The following is a 24,270-nucleotide window of genomic DNA, read 5'->3' as shown; positions in this document are numbered from 1 at the left end:
GTTCATACATGATCAAACCTACCAAACACAAAACAAGTTTAAAAATGTAAACGTGTAGCCTCATGGTTTTAGCCATTCAAAATAGGGGGTATAAACAAGTAGATGTCTCAGGGAATGTACAGGAATAAATACACAACCAATTTTCTTTCAAAGAAAACATTTAGGGACTGGAAAGGTTTGTCAAACCTGTAACCATTTTGGATTTACTCAAGCCAGATTTTAAGTCGAGATAATCTCTGAGAGAATTAGTTAGAGCAGGAGTGAGCACATTTTTTCTGGGAAGAGTCAGCCAGTAGACCCAGGCTTTGTCGACACCATGATCTTTATAGCAAACTATTTAAGTCTGTCATTGCAGGGCAAAAACAGCCATAGATCATGCGTAAATGAATGCACTTGGCTGTATGCAATAAAACTTTATTTACCAGAGCAGGCAGTGGGCCTGATCCAAAGCACCGATACTGCTATGCATCAAGATTCCTTGTGGGAAGTTACTGAATGTAGGGGTAGACATCTATGGTTCTGGATGCCCAGAACAGCAGTCTCCTTCTTCAGAGAAATGCTCACTGCGCACTCACACCGTGAGGGAGGAGCTTGGGCTTGTATTCTCTCGTTTGATTGAGAGTCTTCTTTTCCCGAGTCAACTCTTTTCTTTCATTGAGTCAATAAATTTGTACTTGGCCTATGCTGATGGGAGCTGTATTTCTGTTTCTTGCTGCTATAAGGGTTTTGTCCACCCAGGTGAGTAGGCACCAACTTCTGGAGCCGGAGATGAGGCTGGAAAGAGTGGGGTGGATAGCAGTTACTTCTTGGGTTAGCTGCACTCCAAGGTGAAGCCCTCAGACATCTTTCTGGGGGAGGTTTCCTGAGGTTGCACAGCTGGTTAAAGCAGGGATTCTCCCCTAGAGAGGTGACTGTAGACGAGGAATCATCTGTCCCTTGTAGACTCCTCCAAAGAGCTTTCCAGGTAATGCCACTCTCGGGGAGCTATCTGGCATGCTTGCCCAATGTATAGACCACAGGTTGTAAACTTGATCACTTCTCCATGCTGTGCTGGAATTTACACTGGCTTGGCTAGTCTCCAAGTGTCATAAACATTCTAATCCCTCTGGAAAGCTTTTGTAAAGAAGAATATTTTGCTTCTCATAGTAATCATTGGTCCTCTTGCACAATCCTGAGCAGCACGGTCTTTGGGAAAATTTCAGCAAAAATGAGCAGGGACCACCGCAGAAGGGCCTGTTTCCTCCTGTCACTTGAATCGTGGTCTGCTCCGACCTGCTGTGAGTCCTTCCCATCCTCTCTCCTCTGGCAGGTGTATTTCTATTTAAGGTGAAGCTTTGAGTAATTGCAACTGCTCCATGATTTCAGGGGAAGACTGTGCCTGCCTTATGATGAGGTGGACCCCCAAATAGGATCTTCTTGGTCCACATTCACCCATCCCTAAGTGCACACAGCTCAGCACACTGGGTGTTTATTGAAACAACTCTGTGGTTTGCCAAACTGCAGTTAAGTTGATGTTAACTATTTTCCTGGGCACTCCCACTGAAAACAAAAACTGTGGGCTGATGGCACAACAGCAAGTGACTGATACCCATGCATCATGAGGGTAACTAAAGGCAAGTCCAAATACAAGCTGGAAAGAGCTCTAATTATTTGTAGGTCTTCCTGTATGATTCTTCAAACGTGTTCCAGTTAATGAGATCTGTCAATGCTGATTGGGTTAGTGGTTAAAATAATGAAAAGTTGACCGATCTGCTTCATTGAACCTGAATATGAATTGTGCCAGGCAATAATAGACGGTGATTGGCTAGGTGACGTCCAGTGGGAGTATTAAGATAAGCTTTTTGTTTGATCCTTCTAACGATCCTTTGAGGCAGATACGGACCCCATTTTGCACTGAGGAAAACGAAGCCTTGCTGAAAGGTCAGATAACAAGTTCTTGGTCGTACCGGTGACAAAGGATACAGCTGGAACCAAACTCTGTGGAAGGACCAGAAGCAATCCTTATTACCTGACAAGAATAGAGGGATCCTCCACTTACTGACCTTTTTGGTGGGGACCAGGGTTATTCTGTCCTCATGAATTTTACATCTTTGCTGAATGCACTTGCAAATACACAATACAGACTGAGAATCCTAATCAATGTTTTATCCTCTAGAGCAGCAGATATTAATCAGGGGCAATTTCCTACACCTCCTCCCTCTCAGGGACATTTGGAAATGCCTGGAGACATTTCTGGTTGTCACTGCAGGGTGGGAGCTGCTACTGGCATCTTGTGGATAGAGGCCAGGGTGGCTGGTTGCTGCTAAACATCCTACAATGCACAGGACGGTCTTCTCTCAACGAAGAATTAGCTTCCTCAAGTGTCAATAGCACTAGTTTGAGAAACTCTAGTCTAGATGCTCTGGAAACTAATAATAAACCCCTGCAAATATGGAGAATTTAGACAAGCAGTGCTATACGTCTCATCTTCGCAGAGAATTTTGTCCTATCTCCAGCAGCTCTCACTTATCAGCCTCTTTAGTATATGTCTTCAGCAGGGCTGGTCTGGGATGTCACTGAACATTATAGAATATCAGTCTGGTAGACTGATATTCAAGTGGTGACCCAATGTTTCAGAGAAGAGAACTTTGGCACCGATGTTCTTTTTTTCTTATTCCACGTCCCTTGGCAGCCATGTTCTTTTTTTTTTTTCATCCCTAAACTGAACACTTTTTCCAAAAGATGGCAACTTCTAAAACTATGCCTCTTCTTTTGAAACACAGCATTTGATTTTTTAAGTGTTCCGTGTAGCCTGCGTTCCAAACACAGGACTTTTCACATTTGTTTCCCATCATTTTTGACAATTAGGCTCCCTTATTTCGATAAACATCTCACTCTTAAAGAGTAGCTCTTAAGTACCATTTCCCATGAACATGCATTTCACATTTTTCTTTGCAAAATGTTTTTCCAAATGTTTAACTCTGTGGGCAAACCTACAGGGTAGACAAAAAACAAAAAAAATTTAAAAAGATGTTTTGAGAATTGAAAGGCTTCTCTAAGGTCTTGCTGCTAATTCTTTAGTTTCCACATTAAGGAAAGCTCTGAAAATAGTCCCGACTTAACACTGGGGAAACAGCTTCCCTTCAATGCAGGCTAATAACATTCTTGTTAGTAATTATCCAGGCAATAGAATATTCTAAACTATTCCAACACAAACTTGAGTTTGATAGCCTTCCACTATATTAACAGTTTCAGAAATTAAAGAAAAAAGAAGAAAAAAGTTAAAATAATTAACTATAAATTTTATTAGAAACAAGTAAACGATGACTGGGGTACCGTTCCCTTTAGCTACTGATAAATTTAATTAAACAACATAATTTCTGAGTCCTGGAAAAATGTGGAAATGGCTGGCTATTTTAATTGGGTTTTAAAGGTCATGTCTGGGATGGCCCCTAGAGAGTATGAAATTACCATTTTAGGGGCACTCCAACATTGGTGTTTGAGAGACTGCTTCTAAAGCAGAAGGGAATTGGTTTACCAAGAGACAAATACCATTGATCCACATGCAGACAATGCAGTCTAACCTTAACCTCATCCTAACATCACCAAGATCAGACGAAATCAGACCTTGAGTCTTTCCCCTTCCTAGGTCTTCACTGTCCCCATCTTAGAGGTGACATTGTATTTACATTCCTTTCCAAAAGAAAGGAATTCCAGCATTCGAAATATTATGTTAACTTGATCTCATTATGAATGTGCACACAGAACAATACTTGCCTAGGGCCTTGCCCCGCCCCGAGTTGGCCCTGACAATAACAAACGAAGGAAATGCCTTTAAGCTTTTAAGTTTAGGAGATTGGTTCAGACTGAGCGATAATCTTTGGCCCCATTGCCCTGACAGCTGAGAAACAAGGGTCCTATATTTACGTTGGTTTCCTCGCTAAATCAAGGTTGTAGGTACATGTGTAAGGGTGTGTGTGTCTATGCAATGTACAATAACTATGTGGCTTACCCCCTCCTCCCCTGTCCCTTCTCCTCCTCCTCCCTTCCTCCTTCTCTCCCTTCTCCTCCTCCCCTTCCTCCTTCTTCTTCCCTTCCTCCTCCCCTTCCTCATTCCACTTCTCCTCTTCTTCTTTCCCCTTGTTTTTGCTCTTGTTCACGTTCCTCATCCTCTCCCTCTTCTTCTTCTTCCGTTCATCGGCAACCAAAATGAGGAGATTTCAAGATAGATCTAATCCTTACCTCCAACACAGTGTGAATTTTATGAAGAGGTATTTTATAGTCTGGATTTCTTGGTTTGTGATTTTATTGGCTTGAACAGCAGGCTGCTCCTCCCTGGAGAAATTAAGTCTTCAGACTTCTGGTTGGCAAAGTCTTTGAGTCCCTCTGCTGTGCTCCCCTTGGGGGATGGAAATGTCTCAGGTTGGTCCACAATGACTTCTCTCACTGAGCAATGTACTACTGTTCCAGGGGAAACTGCCAATTGGCAACCAGACATGAGTGGTCTGGACAATTAGCAGGCTTCTGTTCAGTCCTTGGTCTTATTGACTGCAAAGCAAGCATGTCACTTGGATGAGATAGGAATTCAGGCATGTGAAGTAACTGGCCAGGATCCAGTGACAACACCAAAGGTGGCTGGGGGCAGTGTTTTAGTTCCCTACCCCAATCTCCATAACATACCCTCCAAACATACCAAATGCTTAACAATCTAAATCAAAACATTTGCATGCAAAAACAGTAAACTTGTTCTGCATGCAAATTCACGACAAACATGTAGTCCTCCTCTTCCAAAATGGATTTTTGCCCGCAAGCCCTTTTTATATAGTAATTCTGAAGCCACTCAGGACGATAGCTGAGAAGGGAATATTTTCCAGATTAAAAAAGGAAAAAGAATTGTGGTTGTTAAGCTTGTTCACTGGTATCTCCTTAGTCATATTCAGCCTCCTTGGATCATGTAGCTCCTGAACAAAAGTGTTTCCAAGCACAAAAAATCTACACAAGTCTTACAGTTTTGAGGGTTATAAGAAGCTGAGCAAACACTCTGACTAGAGGCGTCCTAGATAACTAGAAGAGACATTCAGGATTAAACTAGATTATTAACAGATGGTTGGTGAGCATGGAGAAAAAGAAGCCGTGATTGTTCATAAATTCCATGGGTTCATTGAAAACAAATCATACCAAAGAAATACCATTTCCTATTTAAATGAGCTTCGTGGAGTGGTAGATAGAAAAAAATGCTACAGGTACAGTGTTTTGTTTCAGTAGGACATTTGATAGAGTTTGCATTGAGGTGGTTATTGTATAATTAAACAATCATTGGATTGTCAGAAAACTGATGCAACTCTCCTATTTATCAGTTCTATAAACTTTCATGAGTCACATAGCTTTTCTGAAGCTACATTTCTTCATCTCTAAAATAAGTACATTTATGTACGTATTTTCAATCTCATTCCAAAATTACTGGTTTCTTGAGAACAAAGTTAAGAACCATGGCTTGGGGAAAGAAAAAAAAAAAAAGAACTATGACTTGGATGAAACTCTGTTTAGATAGATTCATGGTAAGATTTAAAAAAATTGGGATTATGTCAATTATACCTCAATTAAAAAATTATAATAATTAGGCTCAAAGACTGTTGGTCAATAGATCAATGTCAACTTTGTATAAAGGTCCTACTAGATGCCCCGCACAATTCTAAATTCTACCCTTCTCCACATATTATCAAATACATGTTGTGGAAATATAGAAGTGATAATTCTAAATGCTTTACGTAAGTATGGGAAGATAATTTCCAATTATAGAATCAAATCATCAAAATATTTTACATCTGTAAAACTAAGCTAAAACACAATACCAGGTTTATTGTGCGTAAACATATTATTATGCACAGACATGATCATAAAAATATAAATTATCAGTAACATTATTACAAGATGGGAGGTGACTATAATAACAGTTCAAGAAAAAAACACGGAGGAATTTAATTGACTATAAGCCAAATGAGAGAAAAACTCAGACGATTTTTGGCGTTCCTTTCTTCCTCCACTTGTGCAAATATTTCACTTATTTTAATTAAACAAACACTCACTGAATTTTCTCAGTCCCTGACCTTGCAGGACTCACACTTAGTTGGGAGGAATTATGCTACAATGCTATCCTTGTTGTAATAAAGATATGCAAAAGGGACTATTAGAGCTGAGAAAAGGACATGAGTGAGACTTTTTGCAGATGGATATATGTATGTTTGGGTGTAAATGTACCTATGTAGGTCAAGGGAAGCTATAGAGGCAGGTTATGCTGAGTTGGGTCGTGAGGAATTAATTGGAGTTATCTAGTTGGACAACATGGGGAAAGACATCTCAGATAAAGGAGATAATGGCATGAAAGTGAAGGCACATTTTAGAGTATTTAAAGTTTTATATGGTCAAAGCATAGATTTGTGTGTTATCTCTAAGGCAGGTTACAAAAAGCTTTTGATATAACAAAATGTTTGAACTTCATCTTGCAGGTGATGAGGAAATCATCACAGATTTCAAACTGGTGGCGTCACTGGATTTATGTTTGATAAAAACAACTCTACAGGCTCAGTGCTGCACTGACTGAAGCAGGGAAACACGTCAAGAAGTAGGTTAGTCGAGAGTCTTTCTTTGGTTGCAAGGCATAGAAATCGAACTTGATCTAGTTTGAACATAATGGAGAACTGATTGGATTCTATACCCAAGGGTAGATGTAAACTGGCCTTAACAATGACTCTATAAGAATCAGTGCCCTGAGTGTCGGTTGAATGTTCTATCTCATGGTTTTATTTCTATTTATGTTAGCTTCCTTTTCTCAGAACATTCTTTATTCAGCTTAATCTGTGACTATAGATAGCTGTCTTGCCAGAGAGTTTCAAAAATCTTGTGTAAGGTCTCTGTGGGTTGGGTTTGGGTCATGTGCTCACCCGTGGAAAAATCAGTGAGGCCACAGGTTGGGATGCTGACAGTTTTGGGGCTCACCTGCCTATCCAATACCTAGTTTCAACTTCTTTTTTGATGACAGAACCCTGAGTCTATTAGGGGCATAGTGAGCCCAAAATCACGCAACTGATCATTAGTTTAAGCCAAGCATTACAATCTCATTCTGTGTTTTTTTCTTTTTTCTGTTTGCCACTGGAGATATTCTTAAAGCCTACTCCATTCCAATGAGATTCCTATACTGTAAGAGTTTCTAAAAACCTATTGGCTTTCTTGATGAAAGGGATTGGACAGGTTAGGGATCCATTTTCCTTCTGCTTTTCTTCTTGCCCTTAGAATAGATATAATGCTTTGAGCCGTAGTAGCCAACTAGTGACCACAAATTGCAATGTATGTGGAAATGTCAGGGGAATTGCAAAGACTATAGTTCTTAATTTTTTGAGGCACCGTTACTAATGTGAGCAACCGCCTACCTCCAGCATTCTTATTATGTGAGAAAAACAAACTCTATTTGCTTAAGCTACTATTAAACAATTTTGGTTCCTTGCAGCCAGATACCTTTCTACGTGTTACGCAGTCCTTCTAGTCAAATACCGTGGCCATGGAGGTAAGGTCAAGCAAGAAAGTGGCAGCAACTATTCAGAACACGTATACAACAGCACGGGACCCATTTACTCCAATGGAGAAAGGGAGTGTATCATGGAAAAGTCGCTGTGGGAATCACTGCAAGTGGGGCAGAAGCCCCAATCTGAATTTGCTACAAGGATATTTGGAAGAATGGCTGCCTTAACTCAGCCATAGGATCTGGACAAGGACAGAGGAAATGGGGTTGGAGAGAAAAGGGAGTTTCTGAGAGGCGTGCACAAGGGAAAATCAAAGGGACTTATTGCAGTGTAGGTGTCTAGTGGGTTAGCATTAAAGGACACATGTGAGTAGAGGACAGCGGTGACTAAAAGCCATAAACAGGTGACATTTTCATCAGCTGTGATAGATGCAAAGTATCAAATTCAAAGACTGTTAAACAACCTGCCATCTCTCTCTTTCTTTCATTGTTATCTGTCATCTAGCTAGCTAGATCTCAAGTTACTTACCTCTCCACCAAATCTCACTTTTAACAAGAGAGAAAAGTCATTCACAAAGAAGTGTACATTATTGCAAGAAAAGATAAGTGCAAGATAAATAAAAATTGAAGCAAAGGGAAACTGAACACAGAACAAATACAAGGAACTGTGCACAAAATGTGCCTGACATGAGGTCCTCTACACATGCTTGGGTAGACCAGTACGAGTAGTTGAATAAGGTATGGTGAGGAGGGATTCGTAAATAATGACTTATGTATTCTATCAGCTAGCTACGATAAGAATCACTTATGATGGACATAATATCCACGTAGTCAAAGTAGACTAGATATCTAAAAGAAGCACCACTATTTCTTATATGCAACCAGGGGGTTTCTCCCAGGCCTCCCCAGAAAGGCTTTCATGCAAATATACTTACTGTAAATCTGGGGACAGATTTTATAGAAGTGTTTATTATAATATTCCTCAGTATGGGATGATGGCCCAGTATCAAGTACAGTTCAATATAAGCTGACCTTTGGGTTTGGAGCCGGATAGGCCAACAGTTCTATGCTACTCTATGATGGTCAAGTATGTCTGAGAAGCTATGTTCAGTTGTGGGACATACTTTATCGAAGAAAATTATCATTTACAAAGCACCCTGTGCATACTATATTTTTTATAGATGCTTGCGGAATTAATAAATGTTTGAATGAACATTTGTAGGGACAGGGTTATATTTCACTCGTGTAAGAGAGGCTGTTATTATTTTTTTTCCCTCTCCATGCAATTGTATGTCAGTTGTCTACCTTCAGTGTTAAACTGTGAGTTCCACGTGAGCAGGAATTTTGTCTTGTTTGTCTTTGTAGCCCCAATCATGTCCGGTATAGGAAGGCAGTCAGATAACAGTTTGTTGAAGAAATAAATGACTGAGTAAGCACACCGCAGATTCACACACAGAACTGTGTATGTGAAAGATTGATCTATCATTTTATCTCAGTATAGTTTCATCTCAGGGTAAGGCAGAGACATAAAATAATCTTAAAGTTTTGAGGCAAGGTATTTGTCATGGAAAAACCACCGGGAAGAAATGTTTAAAGGGCATTTGTGTCTATTCTTGTGGCATATAGAACTCCCTTCTCTCTGGTGCAGTAAACAGGGCTCAGCAGCCTATATTCTTTCACTGCCTTTCATACTGTTATTTCATACTGTTATTTCATACTGCATTGTTGAACTCCAACAAGCTGTCTGCTTGCGTACTGGGGTAGAGGATGTTTATTTGGCGCCGGTGTTAGAGGGGAAGGCGCACCTCCGATTTCCTCGTCACCTTTGATTACTGATCCTCCAGGGGGACGATTTTATGAAAAGTGAGAAAAAATTGCATTTTCCAAATCCTTCAATTTCCACATCCTCCAACTTGTTCTCCATCTTTAGAGACAGCACACACTTGTGGTTGAAAGCCTAGGCTCCGGAGCCCAGGATCAGAGTTCAACTTTTGGCTGCATCACTTATATATCGTGTGGCACTGGGCCCACTACTTAACCATTTGTGCCTCAGTGTTTTCATCAGTAAAGGAGAAATAATAATAATACTACCTACAACAAAGAGGTGTTGGAAGGATTAAATAATTCATGCAAAGCAGTTAAAAGTGACTGCCACCTAGTACTCAAGAGATGTTAGCTAATATTATTATTGTTCACTGATGCTTTCTTGCTGTTGGTTTTTGCCATGTTTCATATAAAAATATTTATAGTTAAGAATAAAATGAGAATATCGTCACATATCTAGTATGCTCAAAATATTACTAGCCTATACAGGGAATATTAACATTGCCCTCTAAGACCTTATGATCTACTTACTGAGGCAAAGTACAGAACTCATGAGAAATAGGAACACGTACAAATAGGAGTAGGAACATGTACAACAATACAAACAACACCACATGGTGGTAACTTACCATTTGGCAAATCATGTACGTATATATATGGACAATAGGTTTTATTTTTTCTTCCTCTTTTTTTAAATATGAAATTTATTGTCAGATTGGTTTCCATGCAACACCCCGTGCTCATCCCAACAGGTGCCCTCCTCAGTTGGACAATAGGTTTAAAAAACACATGTTTACTGCATGAATTTGTGAAAAAAGTTGGTAACATTTTTTATTTTGATATTTCTTTATACTATACGCTGGGAGAGGGGGCAACTTAAAAGAAAATGCAAATGTAGGGTGCCTGGGTAGCTTAGTCAGTTAAGTGCCTCACTTCGGCTCAGGTCATGAGCTCACGGTTCATGAGTTCGAGTCCCATGTTGGGCTCTCTGCTGTCAGTACAGAGTCTGCTTCAGATCCTCCCCCCGCCCCTCCCCCACTTTCTCTCTCTCTCTCTTTCTCTGTCTCTCTCAAAATAAGTAAACTTAAAAAAGAAAAGAAAATGCAAATATGAAAAGCAGAATAGGCAGAGATCATGGTAGTGCTGAAGTCTCCAAAGCTATGAAAAACTACAGATTATGTGGGCCATTAATAAATGAGTAAAACACAAAGCAGGCTTCTAGCATTTGTGAAGAATTACTCTTGGAAACAGATAGGATGAAAATGTGGTATGAGTTTATGAGGAGTTTATGTATGTATCTGATCCTGGGCCAGGAACAGATTCCAAGCATATCCACAGAGTTGGTCGCACATGTGAATGTCCTGGAAAACCTAGCCATAATTCTATTTCCCCAAGTTGCTCAGCCCCTGACTGAAATGTTCTTGGAAACATAAATATGCAGAAGACATCAGGACGGCTTATATGATTGTTTTTTTTACAGAGAAATGTTTTAATCTTTGTAGCAAATAAGGTTAGGATTCCCCAAGATTTGTTCACCATATTCTGATTAAAATTCTAATAATATTAAGAATCATTTACCTCTCCACTAAAGCAATTTAATAGCTCCCAACTTGCACAAAATTACAGTTTGTTTTACACACAAAGGAAACAGAAAGAAAATGGAAAGTACGAGGCATTAAGAGAGTTAAACTGGAAAAGCCTAACCACAAAATTCCAAGTATTTTAATAGATATTCTTGGTTTTCCCTGGGCTTTAAGGAAAATTTGCTACTTTTGCAATTGAAATCACATTGGTTTGTAAAGGCTAGTCTAGTGAGAAACAGAGGTTCATAAAATCTTTAGGTGAGAGGAAGCTTTTGAAATTCCACCTGCACGGAAATCTTTCCCGCTGAAGGTTGTTTACCCAATTTCCTAGCTGAGTCCTTCCAGTGATAAGTACCTTGTTAGGGCACATGTCAGTTCATTCTATTGTTGAAGACATCAGATGGCAAAAAAATGTTCTCCCTTATATAATTCAAATGCCATTCACCCTTTCAGCCTCTGAAAATTTGTAAAATTATGTTTCCATTAAAACCCAAATTGTGCTGACTTTGAGTCCCTATGGGCTCTTGTAAGAAATTGAGTTTATATTTTAGAACACTTCCCAGGGTTTTGTTTTGTTTTGTTTTGTTGTTTGTTTTTTATTTGTTTGTTTGTTTGTTTGTTTCCTCCAGGATGTTGTTTCACATGTGACCTCAGTTCCAGCCCAGTTCTTACACTCTGGTCCTGTTAGCAATCTGCCATGCTACTGGCTTGAACCCAGATGGTCCTTATAAGGTGGCCATCTCTCGGCTGGACACAGCTGGCTGTCACTGATGGTTACTAATTTGGGACTACAATTCTTCCTTTGGTTATCCATCCCAGGCGTAGAGCAAAATCTTTATGTAATTCTCTATAGCACCAGCTGTAACTTTCATTAAGATTTATCAAAGACTTGGGATTATTTGCTATTTGTTTGGCCCTGAAGACTGCAAACAATGGAGCTCTCAAAACACACACCCTATATAGTCCCTGGTTTTCTTACAGCAGGCACGATTCACGGTCCAAGTGTCCTGGGGTCCAAGATTCACTAGGCCAAGGAAGAGAAAGACATTTACCCTCACACCAATCTCAGGTCTACATAACTCTATCCCCAAACCTACTTTTTTCTGGGTAATTAACCTTGAGATTCAAGAGCAATTATGTTAATATGTAATGACCCAATGTCTGTAATTTCCTGAAGTGTGGGTTTTCCAGTTTCAGGAAATATTAAGTAAAGGCCCTTCTATCAGGAAAGGTTCTTGCAGGAACTAACAGAAAACAACTGTGGTTAACTTAAACAGAAGAGAAATGTGTTGGAAGGAGTGTAGACGGCTCCCGAATTCAGGCTCGGAAGACAGATAGCGACCTGTAGTGGTTAGGCTGAAGAACAGCTCACGTCCAGTCGCAGCTGGGATCCGGCCAAGAAGGTGGCCCTGGCAGAGCCACCTCTGGACACTTGTGTCAGCTGTCACTGCCAGACTCTCTATTCCTTTAACCTTTGGACCCGAAACTAGTGTTGTGTAATAGAAATTTCCACAACAATGAAAGTGTCTCTTTACTGTCAACAAGTAGCCACTAGCCACATGTGGCTATTGAGCATTTGAAATGTATCTGAAGAACTGAATTTTTACCCTTATTTAATTTTTATTAAAATGAATTTAAGGAGCACCTGAGTAGCTCAGTCAGTGAAGCGTCTGACTCTTGATTTCACCTCGGGTCATGATCCCACGATTTGTGAGTTTCAGCCCCACATTGGGCTCTAGGCTGGCAGTGTGGAGCTTGCTTGGGATTCTCTCTCTCTCTCTCTCTCTCTCTGCCCCTCCCCTCCCCAATAAACATTTAAAAGTATAGAATAAAATGAATTTAAATAGGCACATGTGACTATTAGTTACCATGTTGGATTGCAGAGCTCTAATCTATCAGAGCCTATTGTCTTGGGATTGTCAGTCAGATTTTCCCAGGAGTCACTTTTCCAGGTGCAAAAAGTGCCACTCGTATTTCTACTCCCTGGTTTCTAGATCTCTGTATTTAGCCCATGTGAGAAATGACACAATATAGGTCAGTATAGAGTACCCTCCCCAAAAACATTGTTCACCAACCACTGTACTAGAATGGCTTCAATGGGTCCTTCCATCATTTGTCAAGGCCAGGAGCACTTAGTGATGGGGTAATAATAAGAGTAGTGGATGGATTCCAGCCCAGTGGGTGTCGGTTAAGTGTTCTGGCTCTAAAACCAGACTTTCTAGATTAGAATTCTGGCTCCACCATTTACCAGCTCAATGACCTTAAGTAAGTTATTTAACCAAGGTATTTGTGCCTCAGTTTCCTTGTGGATCTGATGAGACCACCTAACTGTAACAGTAGGTAGGTAAATTTATATAAAGCACTGGAGAGTACCTGGTACATAGTAAACTGTCAGTGACTATTGGCTATTATTGCCATCAATGCTACAGACACACAAATGATTTGCAATAAAAGATCCAGTGGATGCTACTAGAAAGTTTTCCTATGAAAGCATGAATGAGTATGTCTACCAAAGTACCATGAGTCAGAATATAAACTCAAAAAGGTAAAGATGCCAAAAGACATTGTGAATTCTGGTAGCCTTCCTCCTAGGGAGCTATATTTACCTCCTTAGATAGTTGAGGATCGAGACTGCATTGTAAAATATTCCTTTCTAAAAACAAGCAGCAAAATATTTAATGATGCAACTTCTACTCTGTACGGTGAAAGATTAAAAAAAAAATTAAAGTCTGCAGATTTAGGGTAGAGAGTGTGGAAACACACAGTGAAGGAAACAATGCCAATGAGACTAATCTGTGCTGACTCCGAGAAAGACATTAGTGGCTTCAGGAATTATTCCTCTCATTACATTGAGGGTTTTTATTTTTATAAAAACAGAAACCAAAAATGCAGAAAAGAACTCCAGCACTCAGATTAATACATGGAGCATTGCAGCGGTGAAAGAAACTATGCTTGCCTTGTGTTTAGACATTTATTTCAGTCTTGAACTCTGCTTAGACCTCACTGTGGGCCTTCAGCAACTAGCATTTGGCAGAATTTTGTCTCAGGCAAGCTTTTTCTTTTTCCTTTGCAAAAAGGAAGAAAGAGAAAAAAAAAAAAAAGATTCAATAGTCCTAATCTCTCAAATTTCCTTTCTTTCTAAAAAAGATTTCAAAAAAATAGAAAGGATCTTGCTATACTTTTGTGTGTCTCTAGAAGACATCGTATTATCTAGCCAGCATGATTTTCCATCTGGTTTTTTAAAACGAGGGTTTTATTTTAGTTTTTCACCATGTATGTTATAGGCAGCAAATGAAAGAGTTATACAATATGACTTATTCTACAGAAAAAAAACTAACCTGGAGATTCCACTTCTTCATATGACATCAATAAAAGTGCCCCCACATGCATGTGTATATAAATTTTGCAAGGCTTTTACACATGTGTTTCTCAAATGCCACTAGCTCATAGAGAATAACAAATCCCCTACTTTTCTAGAAACCAAATCAATAAGACATGGAATCTTCATCAGTCAAGAGCCAAGTACTTTGAAGTATTCATACATAGCAGCTGGAAGAAACATAACATTGCTACACTTAAACCTAAACACGTGTCCCGCATGATATTAATGCTAAATTGGATATATTAAGGTTCACAATTTCCTGGATGCAACTATACGTACTTCTGCGATTTCTAGGGTGATAGAAAGTAAAAAAAAGAAGGATGTATAACTGATGCTTTCGTGGGTTTTTTTTGTGTGTAATTGATTTTCTAAAAGAACGTGACTTACTATGTATATTTTATTTTATTTTTATTATTTTTTTTAACGTTTTATTTATTTTTGAGACAGGGAGAGACAGAGCATGAACAGGGGAGGGTCAGAGAGAGAGGGAGACACAGAATCGGAAACAGGCTCCAGGCTCTGAGCTGTCAGCACAGAGCCCGACGTGGGGCTCAAACTCACGGACCGTGAGATTGTGACCTGAGCCGAAGTCGGACGCTTAACCAACTGAGCCACCCAGGCGCCCCTTCTATGTATATTTTAAAAATAAGATGTATATTTTGAGTTGCTTTTCTGATAATGGAGATGAATTTTCCTCAGTACATGTGTCTCATGATGCTATGACTAATGGCACACGTTGGTGAGACAGCTGGTCAAGGCGAGGACTTGTATTCATGTAAAGGGAACATGGTCATATGACAATGAGCCTATGAAAAGTTCACACCATCCCCATGTTATGCCCAACCATATGAATAAATGTGAATGTAGAATAATTACACTTACTTGTGTCTTTCACGATCCTCTTTTGAGACGAGAAAAATCCAGAAAAGCCTAATTTTATACGCAGAAATTTTGCTTTGAAATAGTAACTACTAGAGCCAATAGGGAATGCTTAATGGGGTCAATTCATCCTTCTCTAGGAGGGCAAAGAGTCAAGAGAGTTAGTGGAGAAGACACTAAGGCGACTTCAGTTATCTATCTTCTTCACTGAGCAGCTTTGTGGTCCCTTCCCATCCTGCTTTGTGTTACAGACATACGGTTTCTTATGTCATTAGGGTACCTTTAAAAGACATTGGGCAATGCAGTGAGACCATAGCAACTGATGGTTCTTCTTCCCTAGATTTCTCTAGACATAAATCCTGAACATAAAACTTCCAAAAAAAAAAAAGTAATCCCCTGTGAAACTGCTTCTTCAATTTACCTACAGATCTCTTCTTCCCGCCCCTGTCCCATTTCTCACAAATAGTACATTGCTAGAACAGTCTCTTGTTACTAAAGGAAGGGATTGGGATATTATTCAAATGAATTAATATTCTTTGATAAATGAGAAAGAAAATCTCAGAGATTAACGAAGACCTTGGGGTCCACTGTCTCTTGTTTTGGAAATAAATTAATAAGGACAATTATCAAGGAGAATTATATAACCATATATTCCATTAAAACACAAGGCACCTGGTACAAATCCAACCAAAAACGTGTCTTCTAAGTGAACAGCAAGCTTGGGGGCTGGAGGACAAAATCTAAGTCACTTTCCAAAGCACACAATCAGAGTCTCTTTATAATATATATATTTGTACAATGCTTTAACAATTATTGGGAGAGTAAAAGTTTTAACTGGTTAGGTGGCTACGTCCTTTATAAAACCACAAACAGATTGTTTTGCTTGAATGTCCAATTGACTGATTTCTCTCCTTTTTTATAATTCATGGTTTCATACACACATGCAAACAAACAAAAATACAGGCCACACAATCTAGTATAGTATTGATGTCCCTCTTGAATGTGAATTATTTGGGCAATTATTTTGTAACCTAATCACATTGATGTCTTAATCTAGAGGTTTTTGTTAGTTTGCTTTTAAACGCAGACATTGACTATCAAGTTTATACATTACCTATCCTTGAGTGAGACAAAATGCAAGTAGTCCTTCAAAACACAGTTCTGAGTATCTAAGTACAAGGAATATCCTTGTACTCCAAAGAAAAGTACGGTCAAAATATTAAATCTATTCTTTAGAAGGGCACTTGGGGTTTATGTTCTCTCCATCTTTTCCTCCCATGAATGTCTCTGGTGCCTGATGCCTCATGCTGAGGACCAGTAGACAAAAGCATGGTGGTAGGTCAGAGTTGCAGTTCAAGCCCTGAAAGAGAATTTTTATTAAAATGGACAACAGATGTGAACAAAGAAAAGAAATAGATCAAAGATGTGAACTCCATTCGTGAGCTTATTTGCAAACACAAAGCATGTAGGTTTTTGTTATTTTTAACTTTCATCAATGCAACCTTTTGAGTAGAGAAGGAAATAGCACCAAAAAAAAATAAATAAATAAAATAAAATAAAGAAGGGAGTAGGCAGTTGGAGAATAGAAAGAGTTGCATCTTTGGAACGGAATGGGATTTAAAAGAAAGCAATTCCACACGCATTTTTGAGCACCTTATTTATATAGGCCCTGTGGGGACGCTGAAGGTACAGGCAAATACGACACACCATGATCTCCACTCTGGGAAGCACAGAGTAAAGAGAGAATTTGGAAAAATCCAAATGACCAAATTAATATAAGAGAAATAAAAGAATTTGACAGGATAGAGCATCAAATTAGCCATTATAAACGTTGATGCAAACCACTGATATCCTTTTCAAAATGTTTCCATTGTTTTTATAGTTAAAGAAGGAGCTGAGCCATGGTTAGCTGTTACATAAGAATTTAAATAATCTGGAAACAACACCGGCAATTGTTGACTCTCGCGATTTACTCTACCCTTGTGCTGGAGAGTCTGAAGCGGCTCTGCAGAAGTAGTAGAGGCCACAGGCAGCGAATTTGGAGCATGTGATTTTCAGGACTTTGCTGGATTGCTGCCTATGGTTAGTCATTTCCTACAACTTTCAACTTCACCACACCTCTCATTTCTTACTGACCGATTAACATTCACACCACAACTCACGATGCCTTTCATTTGCTATTTGGCATTCCTCACCCCAAGTAAATACTCACAAATTAGCACTGCCTAGGCCAGCTTTTATAGTTCTTTGGGTGCAATTTTAAGGTTTCTTTTGAAAAGACAGACTGGTTATTGCATACTTGCTTATAAAGCTTTCATTTTTCTAATGAAGTGTTAAGGTCAATGACAACTGTCAGCCAAGTTTCAAATGGCCCTAGAGTAACAAAGAATGAGTAGGGTAACAATCCTTAATTGTTTTCTGACAGTTATGAAGCAGATATCAAGAAACTTCAGGTGAGAAATTTTACCTGAGGTAGTGAGAGAATATGGGAAAAGTATCGGCTTTGCCCTGACATTCAAAACTTGATTTTTATTTTAAGAAACATCAACTAGATCAACTGTAAAAAATACTAACTACTTATTTAAGACCTTTAAAATGTTTTAAGGTCTATGGAACCATTGCGAAAGTCTCTTTTTTTTTTAATTTTTTTTTTAACGTTTATTTTTGAGACAGAGAGAGACAGAGCATGAACGGGGGAGGGTCAGAGAGAGGGAGACACAGAGTCTGAAACAGGCTCCAGGCTCTGAGCTGTCAGCACAGAGCCCGATGCGGGGCTCGAACTCACAGACTGCGAGATCATGACCTGAGCCGAAGTCGGTCACTTAACCGACTGAGCCACCCAGGCACCCCCGAAAGTCTCTTTTTTGATAAGGACCTTTGCATAACCAAAAAGACTGCACTCAAACTTTCTTGGACAATGATCTGAAATGGTGGGGACACCCAAATCCAGTCCAAAAGCTGTTCCAGGTTCTAAATCAGAAAACAAATGAATGATTTTTAAATATTAAAGTAACATATAAATTACAGCTAGCCTATTGTATGAGTCAATAAAGTTGTATTTTTGTGTGTTAATTTCTTTTTATGGTGGGCATCGGTTTTATTTTTATTTTATTTTAATTAATTAATTATTTATCACATCAGTTTTATTCAGTGAAGAGCATTGCCTTAGGTTAAATCATTGTAAAGTTTGCTGCTAAAGATATACTTGCCCAAAGTATAACCATAAAATGAAAGATAAATTTATTTTTGATTTCTCTTATTCTGAGTAGATAGATGAAGTAAAAGTGGAGATACCTAAACAAATGAAAGAAACTTTTTAAAAGCATGGCGCCTGTTTTAAATTTATTTATATAAAAAATGTAGGTTCAGGGGTGCCTGGGTGGCTCAGTCAGTGGAGTGTCCAACTTCGGCTCAGGTCATGATCTCACGGATCATGAGTTCGAGCCCCGCGTCGGGCTCTGTGCCGACAGCTCAGAGCCTGGAGCCAGCTTCAGATTCTTGTGTCTCCCTCCCTTTCTCCCCTCCCCTGCTCATGCTCTGTCTCTCTCTGTCTCAAAAATAAATAAACATTAAAAAAAAATTAAAAAAAAATAACTTGTACTTTTCCATCATTATCCTTTAATAAAATCAAATTTATATTTAATATTATTAGTTACACAACAGACATAAAATACATTATTTATTTGTATTTCTAACTAACGTGGTAAAATAAGGTTCATTGAATTATTTTTGGTTAATAGCTATGGGTATAAAAGTAAACAAAATGTTGGTGATGGTGACAAAGATTCAAAAAAAAAAAAAGGAAGAAGAAAGGAGTTTGTCCTGCTTGTACTTGGGATTATGATCCTTCTTATACCAAGTTCTACTCTGTAGCAATAATTGATGGTGGTGTGTGAAAATCACAGTTGTTTATTAACTAAGAGGTAATGGCTAATGAAGTGAAAGCACCATTAAAAGTTAAGAGTCATTTACACACAAATCACAAAGCACAGGTTTTTAAAAAAAGATGCTAACGGTAAGACTATTAACTTCAAAAGCCAACAGAAGCAGATGTTTCATATTTTACATATAAATATTAGTAATTTCCAGGCTTTTTGTAAAGTAGCACTTTGGGCTGAGAAGAATAAGAAATCATCCAATTGCTGAAGCACTAGTGAAAAACTGGATCAAAGAAACTTTGCTAGGAACACTGGAAAGTCTGCAGAGGAGAAGTAAGATTACGCATCAGTTTCCAGTGACGTTATAGTTTGATGTTTTCAGGAGCTGGTTGGTTCTACCGAACACCCATGCAAAGAAGAAACAAAACTAGCAGGATATTTTTTTACGTCACTTGACTTGACAAATGCACATATATTATTGACATAGCAGTTCTGTTCATATATGTGCAAAGTGAACATGATGATGCATTGGAAGAATTATCTTTTTGACCTAGCTGACAGTGAATTCTAGCTCTGAACTCTATGAAAGAAAACCATAAGCATTACCCTATCAACAGATTTGGCTTGGGGTTTGACTCCTGTGCAGGAGCATGGTCTGATGGTATGTGATGTGGTCTGATGCCAGCTGCGACACAGGAATGTTCTGGAGTACTCATCTAGGTTGAGGAGTTTGGGTTAGAAACTATTAAAATAAAAAGACAGCAACACTAAGCAGTGCCCCTAGCTATGTGGTAAAAATTATGAATTATGTAGCGCCTGCTGCATTAAATTAGAGATTATTCTCTTTATTATGAGATAACATGGAAACTGATTATCAACTACCATTATTACACGCGGAGGCAAGAGGGTGACAATTTCTGTCAAGAAGATTTAAGGTATGAAATACGTTCTTTGCACATCGGCAGAATAAGAAGCAGCTTGGTCTCAACTGTTTAAAGATGGAAATTGGTCAGCTGGACTTTCCTGTCTTTCTAATATATTTGTTTTTGTTTTTTGAATGATCTTAATAATTGTATGCATACGACAATCAAGTATGCAACCTGTTTGCCAAGGGCAGATGAAATTGAGAGGCAAAAATAAAAGTTAGAAGCTTGAAAGACTGTTCTTATGTATTGCATAATGAAACAATTTTCAATAAAGTGGGTGACACTCTTGATATTGTACATCTGTGAAGTTACTACCAAACACCTTATAATTTGATAGAATGTTATTTTGTCTGTGTTTACAATAGAAAAAAAATCATATTTGTGGGGGTTTGTATGCCTTTGGACCTTTTATTTCATCATTTAAGTAATTTGTTTTTATTGTGGTTTACAATACTATAGGTTGTAAAGGAACCACTGATAAAAACAGTTCATTCACCAGAGTTTGAGAAAACTGCTCTAGATCTGTCCTTCTCAAAGTTTAACGTGCATATGAATCATCTCGGGATCTTGTAAAAACCCAGATTCTGATTCATCAGATCTAGGACAGGGCCCGAGATTGTGTATTTCTAACAGCTCCCGAGTGATGCTAACGTTGCTGGCCTGGGGACTCTAGTTTGAATAGCAAGTCTACAGTTACCAGCTCCTGTCTTCCTTTAGATAGCGTTTTTAGTAATTAAAGTCACTGCACTCTTATTTTATGGGAAAACGGTTTTCAATTGCTGATAAATCATTTAAAGAGCACATAGAAGGGCGTCTGTGTGGCTGAGTTGGTCAAGCGACCAGCTCTTGATTTCAGCTCGGGTCACGATCTCACGGTTCGTGGGATCCAGCCCTGTGTCCAGCTCGGCGCGGACAGCATGGAGTCTGCTTAGGATTCTCTCTCTCCCACTCTGTCTCTGCCCCTCCCCCATTCACACTCTCGCATGCTCTCTCTCTCTCTCTCTCTCTCTCTCTCTCTCTCTCTCTCTCTCCCTCTCTCTCAAAAATAAATACATAAACTTAGAGTGCATAGAAGCACCCAGGGACCTCACAAGGACAAGGCGATCTCCCTGCAATGATCACTGTGCCTAGTGGACAGGATTTGCTGCAACTACACGCAGCTGTGCTTTCTGATGAGTTCTGATGAGTGGATGTTGGTCAGAGTGGTGAGTAATCTCAGCGATTGCTTTGAGAATAAGGAGGCCAGTGTCACTTTGCAATTTGTCAGCAATAGTTCTCTGGGCACTTAAGTCATGATGTTTTTAAGCGAAGATACGTGGCTTTTTAATAGACCATTATCCCTGATTTTTTGATGTGGTTCAAGTCCATGGGATAAGAGTCCCTCCACACTGCATTTCCACTGAAGGTAAACTGGGTCATATTTTTCTGTAGATTCATTGGTTTTAAAATTATAAATATCAATATAAAATGTGGGAATTTAAGACCCTGTTTTTTGATGTGTTGCTTCTGTTTTGGGGGGCTAATGTGTGATAAAAGCCAGAAACATAATTTGTTCTTTATGACAGTAATTCCATCTTGTAAGTATGGATGAGACTCTGATGTTGAACTAACATAAATATGTCTCTTCAGTTCTAGATAGTTTGCAGGCCATTCGATGTCTATATTAGGTATTTTCAGTTAAATATAAAAATATAGCCAAGAACCTTTGAGGTGAAACAAAATGAAAGCAGAAGTCTACAAAATCGGCAAATTGATCATTTAAAGACTAGTGTTTACTGATTGCAAACACAGTATAAGCAGAGCTATGTGAGTAGATTATGGCTTTGTATATAACCAAAAAAATGAATGCAAATATTAAAGTTATCCCAAAAAAGCATCATTCTGATTCTGCCAAAGAAATACACTTCCTCAGTGTCACGCCAATTTTTGTGTGTTACCTTGTTCTTTAAAACATGTCATTACCATGCCACCTTCATACTGATTTCCAGTAGTGTTTCTTTGAGAAAGAAAATTGAGATAGCAAACTCAAGATAAATATTATACACATACAGGAAAACACTCATCATTAAAAAAAAAAATTTAATCTCATTTAGACTATTTGAAGAAAAAATATTGACACCGTGAAGTAAAAGGTTTTCTTTTGACTCATCTTTCCCGAAGAGCTTTCTTCACATTTGTATATATGGTGAAGCTAAACTTAAATGCCCCTATGAATGAATTATGGTACATTACAGTAATTACCAACTCTCAAAGCAAATTTAAGAATAAATGATGGCATGAAAATTCATTTAAGTATACAGAAGTACTGAAAAAAAGCTTACTTGATTTATAGAAATTTTATTCTGTCATTTGAAGAGGACTTTTAAAATAGTAATAATGATAAAGAGATTCTAGTAGCTTTATTTGTCTGTTAACTATAAAGGGCATCAAGAGTCCCCATTCAACAATGTAACACTTAGCAAAATTTCCAAGATAAACACATGACATTATTTTTCCAGCTCTGTGAAGATGTCATTTGAAGTTTTCTTTTATTTTCCAAAATATTTAAGATAAAATGTTAAGATAAAAAGTTCACATCATTTCCTATTCTTTCCAATGATAGTAAAATCTGATTATTAGCAAAAGAAGAGTATTTTCTGACAACCCACTGTTAGTGGGTTTAGAGAAAAGAGTTTGCAAATAAAGAAAATAAAACAACCAATCTCTTGCCTATGTCAGATATATTCATAGGTGTTTTGAAATAGAGGCCAGAACAAAATTGCATTTGTGAACAGGTGAAGAGAATATCTTTTAAAACTTTTACTTTCTGATCGCCTGAAATGATATACAAAGCAAAATAAAGTCCGGGAATATTACGCTACCTTTGGTTTAGGATTTTAAAATCTCTGAAGAAAAGAATAATTTGTTGGATTAAGTGAATAATAATAATAGATTATTTTCAAATAACCAACCTTTGCGCGTGTGTGTTCTTTCTCATAGCTGAGTGATCAATTCTCTTGTTTTTAGGTAGCCTACAGATATTTTCAGGGTCTAATTTTAAAATATGCCTTTATGAGATCTCTATTTTTATCAGGATTTATTGTTTTTACACACATATTTTATTCTTTTTTTTTTAATTTTAAATTCTAGTGTAGTTAACATATGGTGTTATAAAAGTTTCAGGTGTACAATATAGTGAGTCAACAATTCTATACATTACTCAATGGTCAACATGATAAGTGTACCCTTAATCCCCATCACCTATTTCACCCATTCCCCCCCTCTCCTCCCTTCACCATCAGTTTGCTCTCTACATTTAAGCATCTGTTTTTTGGTCGGTGTCTTTTTTTGTTTGTTTTGTTTCTTAAATTCCACACCTGAGTGAAATCATGTGATATGTGTCTTTCTTATTGGCTGATTTATTTCACTTAGCATCATGTCCTCTGGATCCATCCATCAATGACAAGAATTCATTCTTTTTTGTGGGTGAGTAATACTCCATTGCATATATATACCACTTCTTTACACATTCATCTATCAGTGGACACTTGCGCTACTTCTATAACTTGGCTATTGTCAATAACACTGCAGTAAACATAGGGGTCCGTATATCTTTTTGAATTAGTGTTTTTTGTATTCTTCGGGTAAATAACCAGTAGCGGAATTATTGGATAACATGATAATTCTGTTTTTAATTTTTGAGGATTTTCCATGCTGTTTTCCACAGTGGCTGCACTAGTTTGCATTCCCACCAGTAGTGCACAGGGGTTTCTTTTTCTCTACATCCATGCCCACACTTGTTGTTTCTTGGGTTTTTGATTTTAGTCATTCTGACAGGTGTGAGGTGGTATCTCATTATGGTTTTGATTTGCATTTCCCTGACGATGAGGGATGTTGAACATCTTTTCATATGTCTGTTGGCCATCTGGATGTCTTCTTTGGAGAAATGACTGCTCATGTCCTCCACACATCTTTTAATCAGATTATTTGGGGGATTTTGGTGTTGAGTTGTAGAAGTCCTTTATAGATTTTGGATACTAACCTTTTATTAGATATGTCATTTGCAAATATCTTCTCCCATTCAGGAGGTTGCCTTTTAGTTTTGTCAATTGTTTCCTTCACTGTGCAGAGGCTTTTTATTTTGTTGAAGTCCCAATAGTTTAATTTTGCTTTTATTTCCCTAGCCTCAGGAGACATATCTAGAAAAAATGTTGTTAACTGCTGATGTCAGAGAAATTACTGCCTGTGTTCTTGTCTAGGATTTTTACGGGTTCAGATCTCACATTTAAGTCCTTAATCCATCGTGAGTTTATTTTTGTGCATG

At 38.3% G+C, this 24,270-nt stretch overlaps 1 long non-coding RNA gene across 1 annotated transcript in view; it reads right to left on the bottom strand.

Moving 5' to 3' along the window:
- Positions 1-24,270, bottom strand: part of LOC123608880 — a 60,424-nt gene that overhangs the window by 3,623 nt on the left and 32,531 nt on the right. Inside the window, exons 2-3 of the long non-coding RNA XR_006717490.1 lie at positions 17,316-17,320; positions 13,227-13,230 (exon numbers count right to left, since the gene is read on the bottom strand). This is a non-coding gene — a long non-coding RNA (uncharacterized LOC123608880). The remainder of the gene's footprint in view (positions 1-13,226; positions 13,231-17,315; positions 17,321-24,270) is intronic.

This window comes from Leopardus geoffroyi, chromosome B2, assembly GCF_018350155.1.
Source record: "Leopardus geoffroyi isolate Oge1 chromosome B2, O.geoffroyi_Oge1_pat1.0, whole genome shotgun sequence".
Classification (NCBI taxonomy): Eukaryota; Metazoa; Chordata; class Mammalia; order Carnivora; family Felidae; genus Leopardus; species Leopardus geoffroyi.
The sequence above is the reverse complement of the archived record's forward strand: the minus strand, read 5'-3'. Positions and strand labels throughout refer to the sequence as shown.